The sequence below is a fragment of the Cygnus olor genome, chromosome 3 (assembly GCF_009769625.2).
Source record: "Cygnus olor isolate bCygOlo1 chromosome 3, bCygOlo1.pri.v2, whole genome shotgun sequence".
NCBI classification, from domain to species: domain Eukaryota; kingdom Metazoa; phylum Chordata; class Aves; order Anseriformes; family Anatidae; genus Cygnus; species Cygnus olor.
This window is the reverse complement of record NC_049171.1, coordinates 118,759,906-118,777,077: the sequence shown is the minus strand read 5'-3', so window position 1 is coordinate 118,777,077 and position 17,172 is coordinate 118,759,906. Positions and strand designations below refer to the sequence as shown.

Below are 17,172 nucleotides of genomic sequence, written 5' to 3'. Positions count from 1 at the left end.
ATTCTCTGAACAGTTGTAATTTAGATCCCTTATATATAAGCATTATGACAGTCTTTGTATGCATCTTGCAGGCTTGTTCTCAGTCAAACCTTACTGTTCCCCAAATGGGTTAGTTGGTACAGTACTCTATCCTTGAGGAACACTGCGAGAGTGCAGGAATTGCAATGATTAATGCTGCATAAAAACCTTAAGTTAATCTAAAGAGTTGGAGTCAGTAGAGAAAGGGGAAAGGAACATTACAATTAAGGAGACTGGTCTCTCAGTAAGGCACACTGCTCTTTCAGAAATGTTTATGGAAGTCATCGACTGTACTTTGGTAAATATGGCCATCAGACCCCCATGACTCATCCTAATATAAATAGTGCCTTTTGCAATAATCTCCAGACTCTTTGAGAAGGTGCATTTTAGAAGACTTTCATATTGATAACCATCTGCTCATTAAGATGACACTGATTTCCAGAAGTTACTGTTTGAAGTTTCCACAGAAAAAAATGTGAGAACCACGGAGGGGTACAGATCTTGCTCTTATATTCCTTCAAAATATAAATCAACTTGCATTTCATAGTTTTAATTCCACAAGCCTCACTAATAGCTATGCCCAGTGATTCCCTCATTTTCCAAAAATGTACCCACACTCCCTCTTGAAGTGATTTACACAATTATGTCCTTCCATTGCTGACTTTGGCAGCCTGCTCTATATTTCAACCACTAGTTGTGTACAAAAATTTTGCTTGACCTGCTTTTAGCTATAGCTTTCTCTAAATCTAGTGTATGGTTCCCTGCTTTAGAGTTAGTTAGTTTTTCTACTTCTTCCCTGCAATCCATTCTGTCAGGCTCTTATCTACATCCATAAAATTCTTTCCTAGTCTCTTTCTGAGCTACAAACCTGGCTTGATTCCCTTCGTGCTGTGACTCATTTTTCCCAAACCCCCTGACTCATGCTGCTTGCTCACTTATGCAACAGCTTAATCTCCATAATTTTTTTCATATCATTATGAGAAGTACATAAATACATGGGATGCATTTCATCAGTGCTTCAAGCTTTTTTAGAAAAAATCCGGTCCACATCTATCCTTTGATTTAAGCCACTTAAATCTTTTCTCTTCTATCTCGTACCTGCATGTTGTGCTCAGAGCTGGAGACCTGTATTCTTAACTAGCTCAAATATGTTTTACTCTTGGGACTGGGGTGCTTGGCTTCTTGCTGCTCACTGGCTCTCAATGTACCGCAACTGACTACATCGTCTTCATGCTCTCCTTGTTTGTATAGTCATCTCCTCAAACCAGTCAGATAATGTTTGTGGGTCGTTTTCTCTGTTCTGGTCTGTAGCAATCCTGTAAGCAGAATATTCCACCAGATCAAAAAGACACCTCTCTAATGACCTGATGGGATCCAAATTCTTCTGTCCTTGCTGAGCAGTGCCAGCGAACCAGCTCCTGAATGGTTTGTGCAAATCAAAACCCAGAATAACTCCACCAATGTCAGTGTTGCACTTGTCATTGTCAATGTTTTGAATGTAAATGCAAAATATTTTGGTTAATCAGTTTAAATTTTCTGAGCTCTCAGTGTGAGTGAGAGCAGAAAATGACTCAGTCTATTTTTCTAATAGCTACATCTGAACTGAAAACATCGCCTCCCACGGAAGCAATGGCACCAGTGAGTCTGATATCAGACATACAACGATCTCCACAGCATTGCAGGTATCTTGGACAACTTACTTAGCTTCAGGCTTCTGTAATTCCTTTCACTTTGTCCCTTTCATTAGCTTTCTTTCTCTGCCTGTTAGATGTTTTATGAGTATTTCTCAGAAATAACCAGGTGAGAGTAAAATATTTGAAGAAATTAGAGCACTACAGTTCTTCCATTAGCATAGGCTTACTTTATTTTACCAAATTAAGTATTCGGTCCCTTATTTATGTTTCTTATATTGTTCTTGCAACTGAAGCCAAGCTCACTGCTATGTCGTTTCCTGGATCCTCCCTGATCCTTTCTTACACATAGGAACAACATTAGCAACCTCCAAATTCCCTGGTTCCCTCCCCAGCCTTAGCAAGCTATCAACAATTTCTGTCAAAGGCTTTTCTATTTCCCTTGCTACTTCCTTCAACATTTGGGATGTTATTCATCTGGGCTGGATGCCCAGACAACTTTTAACTCATTGGTGTTGGGAGGCTGCGTTTTGTGGTGGTAAATACCAGCAGAAAATTTGTTACATAACATTAGGTGAGTAGGTACCAAGAGACCAAATATTTGGAGGAATTTCTCACTTCTGGAGTGGCAGAACCTGTTAATAGCAGAGACCTGCGCTGTAACAGTGCACTCACTATCCACTGGTGTCATGAGGTAGCGTCTATAATTCTGTATAACACCGTAGCAGCCCATAAACTCCCTTCTTATTGCTGTTTTTTCTCTTTCCCTTTTAAATTTTCCTTTGGCCCTTTCATGTTAAGTATATTGGACCGATTGCCCTGGTAACGAGCTTTCACAGTTGAGCAAAGGTAACCTGCACAAATGCTTGTTTGCACAAGAAAAACATATGCAGGAGCCAAGACCTATATTTAAGCAAATATGTGAGGTAGAATGTTTAAATTAAAATGATTTTCATGAAAAATGGTGTAACTTCTTTTGGTAAGCCGAAACATTCCCTCTCATAAATTTGTGCGTATAGCAAAGTGAGCTCCTTGTAGATTTGTCTTTTAGTACTCCTGGACACCATGGCATAACAGACTAGAGCTAATGCAAAGTATTAATGTAGAAAATGTGGTGTGTGTGTGTGTGTGGAGGAAATCTAATGCAGTGCAACTTCATAGTTCCTTGCATGATTTCTATATTTGGGCTGAAAAAGTGCTAGCAACTACTATGAATTTGGGAAAGTTACCCAACCACAGTGACTTCATGAATATGAAGGTACAGGAAAAGCATCCTTCCTCTATTTACTCAACAGAGTTAACAAAGGATCAAGCTGTAATAATCAAGTCTGGACTGCAGTACTTTGTCACAATTATGTATTGTCTTTGGTATGTCCAAACTGAATTGACTTATCACATAGAATAGCTAAATAAAGGAGTGAGCCATAGCTTTCAGCGCTAGAACATCTCCCACATGTTTGTTTGGGAGTGGTAGGCAGCTGAAAAAAAAAACGAAAATGAATGAAGCTTTGAATTGATGCATTACTTCCTTTCTTCTCCACTTTGCCTCCATCTGTGGTGCTAGCTTCCTTCTCTAGAAGAGTATGCCAGGCAGTCTGTAAATTGCAGTGCAAAAGGTAAACTGCTTTTGATTCTGAGATTACTTTTGACTATGATCAAGACTGAGATGCCATATGCAACCGAACACATTTTTTTCTATCCTTAAGAAAGTATTTAAATTATCAAGTTCAGGACAGCACTTCAGTGGTAACAAGATAAGGGTGTTCAACCTGAATCAGTGCCCAAACATATTCTGCTCATATGTCTTCTGCACGGTAGCTGTCCATGCTGGAAATGGTATGGGAAGTTAAAAAGCCTAGGACTGTACTGTGACTTAAACAACTCCTGCCATGGGCTGGATACTTCTCCGGGCCCCTGCCAGTACAAACCATGTCTCAACAAAACCTGTAGGAATGTGTTCTGCTAAAAAGATACACTTTGTTATCCAACCACAAACATACTAAATTAAATGAATGCTACATGTAAAACATCATTCAAGTAATAGTAATTAAAGTGATTGTTATAATTAAAAGTAGTATGGTTAATGTGACAACAACATTAGTCTAATACAAGGCCATAAAAAAAAACTATTGCCAAGAGACAATAGGTTTTTCTATCCATGGTACTTCAACCTATATTCATAAAAATAAGAACCACAGGTGTAACATACATCTGTGTTTAAAACTTCTCAAAGGGAAGAGCACTTTTTTCTTCAATAGAACGAAATATTAATTATTACTCTCCCTGCTCATTAAAAAGGCAAATATTCAACGTTTTTGATCTATATGTATTTACAACTTATATTTTTTGCTTATTTCTAATGGGGCCATAAATGGGGGCATGCTTGCTTTCAAGTTACAATCCAATAATTCAGTGCAATGCATCTGCAAGTCTCAGAGTGCTTCAAAATGTGAGTTGTCATAATGGTAAACCTTTTTTGATTTACATTGCAATAGCTTATTTTTACTTTCAGTAGAGTATTTCCTGCTGTTGCTTTCTTGTGATTTTGTGCTAGAGGTCTAACAACTTGTGCTTTTTGGTTCATGCCTGCCTAAGTGAGGATCACCCACCCATGATGACCAATACATTTGGACTATACTCAAAAACAACAAGGGTGGATTAAACTATTCCATTATTGCAGATGAAAGAGTTCTCCCCGACATCTGGCATATCATCTTCAAAACTGATATGGAACATTTCCATAAATTCAGTTTAACATTTTTTTTGTGAGTGTTCCAAAGTATTTTTAACATGAAGAAATAGCATGCAAACTAATTTCCTATTTGAAAAGTAAATGTCTTGTTCTTATTCTTTAATTCATCCAGTTATTAAAAAAGAAAAAAAAAAAAAAGAAAAAGATGTTCACTTAACTTGAAGCATACTGTTTTGTTTATTCAAGTTAATGGAAAAGCTAGTCAGTGTTTGATGTAAAGCTGCCCCCTTGCTTGAAAGAAAACCAAACAACTGGTTATGAATTATGAATATCTCCTAATAGTTTCCAGAATTATCTGAAGGATGTATTTTTTTTCTTAATTACATACACTTAAAAGTTCCAAGTTCCCTATTCATTTCCATTTTGTTTATTTCTCTCCTTGGAAACCTCATAAGCATTTTCCTTTAGCTAGGCTTGACTGAACAAAATATTACTGCTACAACCTGTAATATTAGGGAAATAAAGGCCTGAAAGCTTATTGTGGTTTTTAATTAGGAAGTTGAAGAATTGCTTATTAAATCTGTGCAAGCCCTTTCACAGCACTTACAGTGGTAGCTGCTGGGTCCCTGCAAAGGAAAACACTAAGATCCTACCCAAAAAGTGTGCTTCAGAGCACACTTCGAACCCCAGCTTTTTTCTGTGTGGCCTCAGAATATCAGTTCCTGCAAAAATCCTCCTTTCTTTTCATGCTGGCATGTCTTAAATTGTTTTAGTCCTAACCAGACTTGCTCTTGTGAGGAATCAAGCGTCTCCTTACTGTGAGGGAGGCATCTCCTTGTGGGAGTTGCTGGCAAAGGCACTGCAACAGGGGATGCAGTTTGGTGAAAGCCTCGTCTGTCTGTGTGATGCTTCTATGGTATGCATGGCCTTCCAACAGTAAAGCAGCTAGTTATCAACAGAACAACATCTAATTAATGCAGAAAGCAAACTGATGCACTGAGCAGGAGTTGTAATATCCAACCCTATTCTGAAATACAATAGCCTGATTTTTTTGGTTGTATGGACATAGCTCATGAACCCACACCTGCCCTTTGCTCATGTAAGAAAAAGTGGCCTTAAAATATAAGGGACTTAAGATAAAAGATAAGGAACTGAAGATATTTGATATAAGGGATGAATTTTATCAATAAAATCTTATTCTCCTTATGCCTTTGCAGGCTGAATGAGCTGTTTTAGGAACTGTAGTCCTCAAGTTGAGAACATTTAAGTTCAAGTCGAGTTCAATAGCAACTATCAGAAGGAGAAGGCTTATCTAAATGATATTGTTTTTAGCACTAATCATCCTATCTGTTGGCAGTACCAACACTCTGCAATCTCCACAGCTCCCTACGTAAATAAGCAGATTCCTGATGCTGTTCCAACTTCAGAAATGCCTTTGAAAGCACTATTTAGTTATGAATTTTTCCTACATGTGTTTCTTTTAGTGTTGCTGTATGCACTCACAGATGCTCTGTTTTGGAGAAACGTATCCAAAACTTAGCTATTTTTAAAGTATAAGCAAAGGCCACTGGCCTGTATTTTACCTTCTCATGAAATCAAAATGAAATGGTTAAAAGAAATTCACTTCCATGCCTTCTCTAACTTTTGAGTGATAGAATAATAAAAGCAAATTATGGAAATAGTACTTAAAAAAGACACATCACTTGATTTGGTCCAAAATATACTCTAGGGAAGGGAGGGGATTGGAAGAGCTTGGATAGAAAAACACAATGTTCAGGTTGCACAGTTCAAGTGAAGTGAAATGGATGTGCAGAAGTTAAGATTGCTGTGACAATGTGAATTTGACTATGCTACAAACAAGCAGTATTATATGGTATTGATCTAACAAAAACACCAGGAACCGTCTCTTGTACATTTCTGTCTGCCTTGCCTTAAGAACCTCACATTTGCATTAGGTGGCTCTCCATTTAAATTTAAGTGGAAAATCCAAATTTTCATGTAATTCTTAACACGAAGAAGGCTTAAAATGAAGTTTAAAAATCCTCAGTTTGAAAGAGAACATACATGAGATGAAGTCAAGCAGGATCAAAAGAGGGAAAGGCAGCAGGGAAAGAGAAACTTCCTCTTTGAAGGTAAAAGAAAATAAAAGGCAGAATGAATATTTATGAAGAAAAATGAACATAAAAGTTAAAGATGCATCATGATACGGGGGACTAAGTGGAAGCTAAAGAAAAGAATGGGGAAGGAGCAAGGCACATAGATAAGAGCCCCACTAATGCAGCTGTTTTTCACTTACAGAAGTAGTGTTTATTAAACACTATTATAATTCAAGACCAGCAGTGTGATCTGGTTTGATGACCAAGGTGCTTCCATGCTCACTTTCTGACCGGAGAGCTGGTAAGTACCTGTCAATGTCTGTCTGTTTTGCTGCCATTTTTCCAATTCAAAGTATAACTTGAGCTGTCAGAAGAATGACGAGATAGGAAGCGCTGAGATGGTACGTGTAGTGCAGCAGAATGTGTTCTGCTGGGCTTGTACGTGGCTGGAATGTAGTGAGAGCAGGATGGGAGCTCAAGGGCAACTGCTGTGGGCAGAGCGGGGCCAGACAAGAAGGGTGCCTGAAATGATGCTGGAGGGCATGTAGTCTACTGAAGGCTGGAAGCTGGAGTGGTGCTTGGGAAGTATTTGTTGTTCTTTTAGGATTTTTTGTCAGGTTTTTGAAACTGAGAATTATTATTATTTTTGGATCTGAGCTAAGATTTTTCTGGGGTTTAGCCACATTTTTTCTGTGTTTGGGAACAAAAAAGAAAAAAGACGCTGAAAAATACTTTGTTCTTTCAATGAGCCAGTAATAAATAAAAACTAACATTTCCCAAGGAAACTTCTGTTTTTTAGAGAGCTATTTTTTCTTCCAAATTACTTTGCATTAAAATTGCGATCAACTCTGCTCTCAGGCTAGGGATCTGACTGCCCAGCTGCCTTTGCACAATCAAATAGAAGTAGCAACTGGGACAGCTTTTCCCTTTTCTTTTTTTTCTGGTCTTTGGCTGGGAAGTTGCCTCGGAATAGATGCTGTGCTACCATAATCCTGGCACTTTCACTGACAATGAGATTTCGGCAGTGTTTCCTAGCATAAGCAGAGTATTCCTGAAGTCTGTTCACAGGGCTGTCGGGATGGTGAAATGCAGCAACCTTCTTTTGTTTGCCTGAGCATGTGATTTCTTTTTTATACCTTGTGATCTTCACAGATTTCTGGCGAAGCTTAAAAGGTTAGTTGGAAGAGGGAGTGGCTACCATTTGTTTAGAAAATAAATAGAAAAAAGTAGGCCAAATACCAGTAAAGTTCCAGTTTTAAAATATTAAACTAACACACAACATTGCTGGCCTGGAAAGGTCAGATGAAGTGGGAGAAAGGATGTATTTAGAGTGATTGCCAGGCAGGACGTGGGAGCTCTCACTGACTTGGCAGTAGATACTTCAGCTCTATTTGCTATTAGTGCTGTTTCTAATGCTCTATATTTGCTAACTTCTTCAGTTTGACAAGATCCATGCTTTATTTTCCGGTATTTACATGGTATTAAGCAAGTGTGTAAATCCATTCAGAGAGTAACCAGGGCCTACACAGCCCCCCCACCTCCTTTTTTTCTGCTGGTTGGTAGACAGGATGCTCAAAAACTGGGGAAAATGGAAGTTTTGAGGGGTTTTGCCTTGAGGTGTGCTATCAGAAAACAAAGCTATTTTGTGACATGTTTAAACTTGCTAAATAAGACAGAATAGGGCCCTTTGCTTCCAAATTTATCAGTAGGAGTGAAGAAAGAAACGAAATGATTTCTTAAACAACAGTAGAGCTGTTACAATTTCTTCCAATGAAATGATAAGATTTAATGAAAATGCAAATAGCCCTTTCTATGGACTGATTCTAGGGTACTTGGCTAGTGTAAAGCAGAAAACCTTATGCAGCAGCTAAATAATTGCTGCCACATCATCTAAGCACATCATTATCACTGCTGGATGAGATGAAAGGTATTTACAAATGAGAGTCTGCCAGGAGAACACAGCACAAGCTTGATCCAGCTCCAGCTGTAATCAATAGGAGCCTTCAACTTAACTAGAGCTTAAAGAGCAAACTAACTACTTTTTGAAATGTATTACACTCTGAGTTTTGCAAAATTAAACCTGGAGCTCATCAGAAGGGAGGTGCACAGGGATTTGTTGCCTAACAAAGCCCCTTGTTTTACTTGTATTCTTTGACGGTCTTCAAAGCTGTACTTCCCACTCTGATGACCCAACCATTTCTTCTCTGCCTTAAATCTCCCACTTTTACTTTCCTCCTGTTTTTCTTTCTCTATTCCTCTGGGTTCTGCCCTTCTAATTTTTCAAGGCAGAGAATGCATCTTTGTTTGTGAAGAGCAAAGCAAGTTTATGGCACCCTATTCATTATATTTATGAATCATATCTAACTGAATTTTTCCCATAGCCCAAAGGTGGCTGTTTGCCCAAAGGCACTGCTCTCAGTGCCTGTATTTTCTATTTATAAGGTGTATTTTAGTTTACATCAGAAGCTGAAGGAAAGACTTCTGCTTGATATCACTTCTGCCAAATGAAACCCACAGAGAAGCTGCAGCCAAAGGAACTCTGTACAAAAGTTGTCTGGGCTCTGTAATTTTGTTCACGTGGGTGCATGGTAGTACACATTAGTTGCCAATAAAAACAATCTAAAATAGATACAGCACTGTGCAAGTCTCAGGATGATCTTAAAAAGTACAGAATGCAGGTAAGTGAGCATTGAGAAACATGCTGTCAAAAGAGTTTGGTGAGAACACCAACTTTTGCAAGATGGTTGTGAAAGGACAAGAAGCTCCTCTGAACATCCATTCTACTCTGTACACTGGTGAAATTCCAGAAAGAGTAGTTCACAACACAGTTACAGAAAATTGTTGTTTTTGAAACTATTTGTGGTTGTGACAAAGTGTAGGCGCTCCCCAGAAGATGTTGACATTAAATAGGCAGTATAGCTCAGGATAGCGAGGAATTAACCATTTCGGTCCTCAAGAAGCACACTAGTATTAGCAGATGCTCAATATGAGGCAAGTCTTTCTGGCTCTGGGTCACTGGTGGGCACTGAAAGCACCAGCAGCACCGAGCCTAGGATGCATGTAGGAGGAGGTCTCCTGTGAGACAGCTGCTCATACAGATGCCCATTCAAACCAGGCTTTTTGCCTCCAGAGACCTGCAGGAATAAATAGGAATTGTTTTTGTAGCAAATATGGGGAAGGGAAGAAACAGGCCCTGACAGATTCAATATGCTTTAAAAACAAAACAAACAAACAAACAAACAAAACCCACAACTTTGTGTTGTAAGATATTTCTCTTACTTGTGGCCCCAGAAAGAAAGATGTGCAGGAAGCTTTAGACACCCTCCTTGACAAGGTAGCTGTGAGGCCCTCCCCCCATTTTTTTCAGAAGGTATTTGGCTTGGTTTTCAGTTGATTCCTTCCCCTCTCTGAAAGGCATGTGGTCAAAGATTCTGATTTTCTTGCAAATTGTGTGTATGAGCTAACCGGCAGGGATATGTAGCCTGTCTGCATCTCAGCGTTCTGAGGGATGCCCAGAACATTATCAGCACATCACTCTGCATAACTGTTTCAGCGCCCAGTTGTCTCTAGCACTATATAGACAGTTATAAACGTTTGGTTAACATCTAATCTAGCCTTTCCATGACTGTTGGAGAGGTTAACTAATGAGCACAAGCCTACAGGGGAACATAAGGGCCTCATATGCTGTTGAATACAGGCCAATATTGGTTGGTCAAAATATATTTTGCTTATAACTTCTTGCAGGGTGAGAGAAGAGATTTCTCAATTCAAACTTCCATCAAAGCTATTGGAAAAAGCTGTCCATCACGCTTAAGTTTTTCATAGATGTCTTGCTGCTTCAAATACCTTCCAGATGGATTTAATTCCAGTGACTGATTGTCCACTTGGCTTTGCAGCTGTGCACTTCAGGGGAAAAGTCCACACCATGCTCATTCACATGCTGGATGGCAAAAAATGACTTCTGGCTCTTTTGTCATGAAAGTGCTATTTTCCAATAACCGATGAGGCTAGAGATGAACTAACGGAAGATGAATCTAGAGGATACTTCTTATATCCAAGTAATGCCAAGAGCAAAGAATAGAATTTGAAAGGTAAAGCAAGGAGATAGGTACCTATGTATTAGTGAGGCGGTTAATTTATAGTGAAGGAAAAGAAAAGCACACATTTACAAACACGTTAATTTCTTACAAGTAGGACAGTGGGGAGAATTGCTTACAATGCTAAAGCAAAAGCATTTAAAAGTGATTTTTTTCACTAATCCTGTACTGTGACTTTTTTTAACCTGAACAATCCAAATCACTGTCCACAACACTTGCTTCCCTTTCCAAGGCTAATCAAAGCCAAACATATTGTATAAGCTTAAGAGGTCTAACATATTTTATTTCTTTGTGCTGTTAGCTTACAGAAGCTCTAGTCACAGATCAGGATTCCACTGTACTGCTGTTGGACAAACTCTGAACCACAAAAGTACCACATTCAATCAGCTCAGAGTCTAACAGAGGGGTGAGTGGAGGATTTCACAGGATAGCAAAACCAGTCTTGGAGGTAACAATATTTTTAGCCTGTAAAGTATTTAAAAAGCTTTTGCAAAAGACAATGTTTCCAGAAAGTGACTACTGAAGAAGATGTGAAGTGTTTTAAAGGACTGTAAATAATGTAGGCTTAACTAGTTTGAAAACTTTTGAGTGTAGCACCCAACTAATTCCATTGATTTAGGGGCTGCTTTTAATTAATCAGATGCTACTGTACCAATAAATATGCAAAACACTGATGGAAGACCAATGACAAGATTTCTAAGTTCCTCTGTAGCTAGATCTGTATTTAAACTTAGGCTTTAGCAAACTATTACTGTATTTGAGAATTTTAGACACACAAAACCATTAATATTAAAGAAAGAAACACCATGTCCCAGATAATAAGATAGGATATTCTGAACTGATTTCAAAGTTTCAAAAACGCCTCAGAGAAATGAAAACTGAGTCATGAAAGCTCTTGTATTCTATTGTTTTCAAAAGCACTGGAAACTATTCAATGTTTTAGGATCAAGTCCAAATGATTTTTAAGGAGTTAAGTCTCATTTTCAATGAAAGGAAAATAAAAAGGAAGCAAAGCATAACAGATAAAGTAATGGCTGAATACGTATTAAGAACATAAATTATTTCAAAGCAAAGAACAACAATCTCTTAACTACAAAATGTTCAGTAAATAGGTTAATTCTGAATATCTAGCTAAAACTCTTGGGCTTGACTTCTTACTATTTTTATTTGTGCAATTGTTCTTGTTAGCTACCCATAAGGCTTCATACCTGTTGTATATACGTGTGCCTGCTCATGCCCTGTTGTGGAGAATAAACGCCCTTGAGCCAAAAAATGTAAGTGAGAAGTTCATGGAAAAAATTCTGTGAGATACAGCTACATATTCTGTCACAAACCACCACTGATACAGGGATAATGTCTACTGCATCATTCTACTCCTCGTCATGATGAAAAAGTATCTGATTTTCAGATCATAAAAATTTTGCAACTCAAATTCTAGAAGAGAGAATATTTTACAGAGAGGATACTGAGGAGATGATTATTGTAGTCAAGCTAGACGTCACTCTTCCTACAGAAGTGGCATGAAGTATCTAGTTAGCAACTGACAATATTTTTACATCTGGCACTGTAAACTATGTTCACAATCCTATTTAGTCACCATAAATTGTACGTTGTAAAGTAACTAGTTTCCTAAAGGAGCAGCTTTATTTCATTAACATCTTGAAACTCACGTTGCAATGTTGTTAATTGTATAGTAATTTATCCAGGATCACAGCATGAATTGCTGTTTTCAGTCAGTTTTTGGCACTTGTTGCCACCTTAAGTAAACAAAAGAGGAAGAGAATAAAGAATTCAGAAGAGAGAAAAATTACATGAAGAGCATCTAAAAGGGATTGTACTGCTAGATTTGTGACAAGCTGGGATATTCTGAATTATCTGAAAACTCTCTCCCAGAAATGTAATTGCAAACTGAATAAACAGCACTGTTTCTTCAGATTAAGGCTACTCCCTCTGATACTTGCAAGCATTTCCTACCCACCTGTGAATAGGATCAGTCTGCACTTGGTATTTCAGACTTGCTCTGGCAAGTTTTTTAGTAAGGGTTCTTTAAAATAAAAGTTCCTAGCAACAAGGTGAAGGACTAATTCAGGACAGCATTCCTATCCAGGATAGCATTAAGTAATTGTGTAAATTTAGGCATGTGCAAAGATGCCAGTGAAATTACTGGGATCCAAGCATGTGCTTTAAATGCTGGCACCACAACTAAATGTCTTAATATGACACCTCAAAGTACAAGCAGTGATTCTGTTTATTAAAATCAGTCTTGAATATACTTTCAGTACTTTATAAAATGCTTGGAGTGGTTACTGGCTATGAATAAATCTGCATTTATTCAGTTTTTGCACATTGAGTAGCGTAAATGCTGACTAGTGAAATTCTACATTTTTTCTTGGCTTGTGGATAGATTTTTTTTTTTTTTAACAGACAAACTGAAAAACCTGCAGAAGTTAATTTGTAGCAAGAGTCAGGCCATGGGAGGCTGGGAATGACATTCAGTTTCTGGCTAGCCAGTCTGCTTTCCATGAAAATGTTTTTGCTACTCAAGGCAGCCTCAGAATTGTTACCTTCCCTTATAGAAAGCATATCCTCGCCTTCACCTTTGCAGGGAAACAGTCTTTCCCATAAATGCAGTGCAGTTTTATAAAAATTTCAGTTCTGAAAAGCACAGTCAGAAATCGTGGTAGGTAAAAACCAAGAAAGGTGTATAATTGAATTTTATGGAAGAAAATACAGAGTAAAGGAGGAAAGCAAGCCAAACATTAAACAATATGAAAGCTGAAGGTTTTCTTGGGTAACCTGCTGCTGCAGTTTTTTACTGCATCTATACATACAGTGACTTCCAGGAGAAAACTTTCACTGGTGACCGGCACCCTTGGTGTGCTACAGCCAAATGAAGTAATTCTAAATAGATGGGTAACTAATGCTGAGATACCAGTGCAAATGGGCTGGAAGTATAATGAAAAATGGAAAAGAGGAGGAAGTCTTTGCATCTTTAGCATATTTCTGCTGTTGGTATCTACCAGCCTAAGGTCAGTTGAAACAAGAGGGGTTCTGACTGGTTAGGAAAAACCCTCCTCATCATTAGGGCAGTCAAGGAGTGGAATGGGTTGCACAGAACTGTTGTGCACCCTCCATCCACAGAGGTTTTCAAGATCTGACTGGATAACCTCCCTGTCTGAGGGTCTGATGAACCTGATCTGACTGCAGAACTGACCCTAGTTTAAGTCCCTTCCCACCTGAGTCTACAATTCTATAAATACTCTAAGTTATTAACCAGAACAAAGAACTGTACTACTTCTTTCTCTGACTTTCCTCTGATTTCTTACAGATAGTGTTGTTCAGGCAGTAGTTGAGTCTAATGAGGTTTCTGATTAGGAAAAAAAAAAAAAAAAGGAGGCTGAGTCAGATTTTTTTTTAATGCAAACTAAGCACCAAACTGAAATTCAGGACAGCTGTGAACTGAGAGCAAAGAAGCTGTAAGGAAACCATTTGGTCATCACTGGGCTAAATTGTGAAATTTGTGCTAAGAATAGTTAACAATGGGACATAAGAATTTAATTTTTCAAATTAAGGACAAATGATAGGCATGGAAAAACCTGCATATTATCATTCCATTTTTTTAAGGGCTGTTGTCTATCCAACCCATCCCATTTGCATCCCAACGGGACAGTAATGCTGTCTTGAATCTGACTGTGTGACAGAGACCATTCTGTAACTTTATGCCATAAAGCTGGAGTGTGTTTTACTTGGTGCGTGCAAGAGCTTCTGCGGTGTTCTGCAAGGACAGTCTTGGGCTGATCCAGGCAAATCCTGCGCCTGTCTCGCTTGGGACGTTACGGCCAAATACAAATACAATATGGCCAACATTTGTGTCGTCTTTCTGCCATTTTTCATATTTTTAGATGTTTAGGATCATTCTTTCTGGCTGAACCTCCTGAGTGGCCGTTCAGTCTGTGAAAATCCCAATTGGTCCCATTGGTCTCTTTAATATTGTGCTTTCAGCCTACTGATCATAACTGTCGTAGGAGTGAGACTCCACCCTGAGGACAGGGCGCTGTGAAATGGCTCCTCAGCCCCTGTTTGGTCACAGATGAGGCATGTGGATGGAGCCCCCGGGGCTCCCACAGCATCGTAGGAGCCAGAAGTAGCTGAGGCCAGTTTTTGGCTAGGTTGGACAAGACAGACACTAACACAAAGAATCAAATGCAAAGAATGACATAAGAAGCTGCTGCTTTTGTCCCAAATATAACATTAAACACAGCAATAGTGTTGTGTAAAGTATGCACTCGTTAATGTATGCAACTGCATGCACTACTAAGCTGTTTACAGCAGGACAGGTTCGTACATGTTTATGTTGTCCAGAAAAATGAAGCCTATGTAGGGCCTCTGAAAGCCACAGCAGTACAAAATGTCACTGAATTTCAGTATTGTATGCTTTTCTTGCAATAACAAACTGATTCCCTTGATGAAAGTGTTCTGATACCAACTCCTGATATCTTTTTGATATAGAAATGTTTTCAGTTCCATTTGATAGCTAATAATCAGATCAGATTATTTGTACATCAGTCAGAATTAGAGAAATGTATGTGGATTTTCCAATGGTTTTAATTTTCAACAGAATTGTACAGGCTTGCTCTCTTTAAAAATAAAACACAAAATCTCTCCTTTCTGCAGGCCATAGGGCAGGGAATGGATACTCAAGATCTGCTGTCCACCAGAAAGATTAAAGCTTTGAGGAATGAGCTTTATGCTTAACACACAGGTAGGATTCACTGCAAAGATGGAAAATTTGCTATTGGAACATATTGCAGTTCTCAAATTGGGAAGCAGGGGATATCTCAAAGAAGGGTACAGATATTGCCACTCTAGCTGCCGACAACTAACCTTATCCTGACACACTTTAATATTTAAAGATTCCCTTGAACATATAAATTAGGTTTGCTATCTGTTTCAAGAGTTTTTTTTTTTTTTTTTTAACTCCTGACTCGTCTCCCTGTACAAAATGTCCAGAGCTTTGTTTAATCAAGTTCTTGAATTCTTGGCCTCACTTGTATCCTACAGCAGTGTGCTCAGGAAGTGTTTCCTTTTCTGGGGTCATCCTTCTGTACAACCTTTCAGTTTCATAAACGAAGTTCTGAATTGTTGTGTTGCAAAGTAGGGAACAGAGCAGTTGCAAGGTTGCTTTCTCTAACCCCTTTATTTCTTTTTTGCCATGCTTCTCATCTCTTTTCATGGTCATTAAAACCACTCCTTGTTCCCTAACTACTACTCTCTTGCTGTGAACTGCTCCTGTTTCTCAGTATTCTCCTTGAAATGGGATGAGCAGTATTGCAAACAGCCACGTTCCTCACAAGCCATTTGCTAGGTAGGAAAATCAAGCAAGTGAACTGTTTCTGCATCACGAGCAGCCACTTGCATAGCTCCGGCTTCTCTGCTGGCTGGGGAATCCCCCAGGAAGTTTTCACAAGGGTGGAGAAAGTGGAGACAAGATCAAGACCAGTGCTCTAAAGCTGTGCTTAGGGGAAGAGTCTGAGGGTGTTCGAGGGTGTTGCTGGGTGGATCTCCTTGGCTAGTTTCTGATTTTGGCTTTATTACATGGCTGTGCTTTCAATTTATTTCAAAGGTGCCTGGAGCCTTATAAATCTGCATACATAGTAAGGAAGAGATTCTCTTAACGGTAAATACAGAAATTTGAGTCTAATCGTAATGGAGAGAACATTTTGATTTAAAAACAACGAAGCAACCTCCTCATAATGATACAGTCTAGAAATGGAGAACTTTCTCTTTTATAGGCATATGGAGCCACCATTTCTGACAGGAATAATTTATCTTGGAATTAAAAAATAGAAAGCAGCCCTCTCCTCAAAATCATCCATGCACTGGGTAACATTAAAATTTTCATATGTATTTTTAGATTGTTTAAATAATGGTCAACAGTGTTTATGGTGGAAAAAGAGGTGGTTTTCTCCTCTATCCAACTTGTGGCACACCGGCCTGCTCTTCCAGCTCAGGATCCTTAGAGCTGTAATGCTCTGCAAGCCCCAGCAGTCAGTGCAGCATCCACCACTACTGGATTGCTGACTGGGACCTGACATTTTTATCTGCTTGTACAATGCTCTCTGCACTGGGCCTACAAGCATTGACAATATCTTTACTTAACGTCTTGCTACTATCCTTAACTTCTTCTCTACTCAAAGAATGTACAAGGAGTGAACCAGAAAGAAAATCTGTCCTGGTCCTACAAATTAAGCCAAGATTGTGGTAGATCTAGACACAGAGTAATTGTAAGCTGGATAACTTTGGAAGGGAATTTTTCTTCTTCTTTACCCTTGGGAATGACTTTTGGATTCTGCATACCTTCCTGATTTATTTTCCAACAACTTCTGGAAGGAATAAAGAAATAAAGTATCTTTCACAGCCTATAGGGCAGATCAGTGGGTACTCTGAAGCTTTGCTTATTTCAGATGTGACTACGCATTGACTGCAATGCTGTCTATTGAAATATTGCGTTTAACTAGTCCCAAGTGTGACATCGTTTTATCTGGTTCACCTCTATCATCTGAAAACTATGTAGAAAACTTGTTCCTGATAAGAAAGTCCTTTGAGAACACATTCATCTACTGAGAAAGCGCTTTGAG

General features: G+C 38.7%; 1 protein-coding gene across 2 annotated transcripts in view; it reads right to left on the bottom strand.

Moving 5' to 3' along the window:
* Nucleotides 1–17,172, bottom strand: part of EFEMP1 (EGF containing fibulin extracellular matrix protein 1) — a 48,997-nt gene that overhangs the window by 18,073 nt on the left and 13,752 nt on the right. The gene's annotated exons all lie outside the window — the stretch shown is intronic.